Genomic DNA, 1,296 nt, shown 5'->3' with positions numbered 1-1,296 from the left:
GGCGGATCACCTGAGGTCGGGAGTTCAAGGCCAGCCTGACCAACATGGTGAAACCCCATCTTATATTTAAAAAAAAAAAAAAAAAATAGAGAGACAGAGTTTTGGAACATTGCCCAGGCTAGGCTCAAATGCCTAGGCTCAAGTGATCCTCCCCACTCAGCCTCCCAAAGGGCTAGAATTACAGACCTGAGCCACTTCACCCAGCCATAAAAACTATTCATAGGTTTTATTATATATTTGCCACTCATTCTGGCAAATTAGCAAACCAAATTACTTTTCTGGGTTTTTTTTCTGTAAAGAATATTTTATTGTATATGACTTTATTTCTTTTTTTCTTTTTTTTTTTTAAATAGAGATGGGGTCTCGCTATGTTGCCCAGGCCGAAGTGCAGTGACTATTCACAGGCACGATCCCACTACTGATCAGCACAGGAGTTTTGACCTGCTCCATTTCTGACCTGGGTCGGTTCACCCCTCCTTAGGCAACCTGGTGGTCCCTCACTCCCAGGAGGTCACCATATTGATGCCGAACTTAGTGCAGACACCCAATCGGCATAGTGCACTACAGCCCAGAACTCCTGGGCTCAAGCGATCCTCCCACCTCAGCCTCCGGAGTAGCTGAGACTACAGGCATGCATCACTGCACCCAGTGACTTTATTTCTAAATTGTTTATTTCTTGAACTATTTGTGCTTCATTTCTGCCTGCTAGAACATAAAGTCTCCAAAAACAGGGACTGACCCTTCCTTCTTCCCAACAGTAAACATCACTGAGTACCACAGTGACACCACACACCCTATGTTCCCTGCCCTTGAAAAAACCAGATGGGGAGAGATAGAAACATTGGTAAACAGGCAGTTATCATAAAGTGTGGCACATACTCTATTTGGGAAATATCTGGTGTTATATCCTAATTTGGGAATCCAATCAGATTGCAAGTACAGCTAACAAGCTTCCCAAGGGAAGTCCTCCATAATGCTGACACAACATCTGGCACACAAGTGGTGCTAAGTAAATGAATGGTCAGTAGCATGGTGAAGAATGGAATGAGGCCAGGTGCACGAACTCATGCCTGTAATCCCAGCATTTTGGGAAGCCAAGGTGGGCAGATCACTTGAGGTCAGGTATTCAAGACCAGCCTGGCCAACATGGCGAAACCTGGCTCTACTAAAAATACAAAAATTAGTAGGCCGGGCGCGGTGGCTCAAGCCTGTAATCCCAGCACTTTGGGAGGCCGAGGCGGGTGGATCACAAGGTCAAGAGATCGAGACCATCCTGGTCAACATGGTGAAACCCCG

This window comes from Cebus imitator, unplaced genomic scaffold, assembly GCF_001604975.1.
Source record: "Cebus imitator isolate Cc_AM_T3 unplaced genomic scaffold, Cebus_imitator-1.0 Scaffold499, whole genome shotgun sequence".
In the NCBI taxonomy this organism is placed as follows: domain Eukaryota; kingdom Metazoa; phylum Chordata; class Mammalia; order Primates; family Cebidae; genus Cebus; species Cebus imitator.
The sequence above is the reverse complement of the archived record's forward strand: the minus strand, read 5'-3'. Positions refer to the sequence as shown.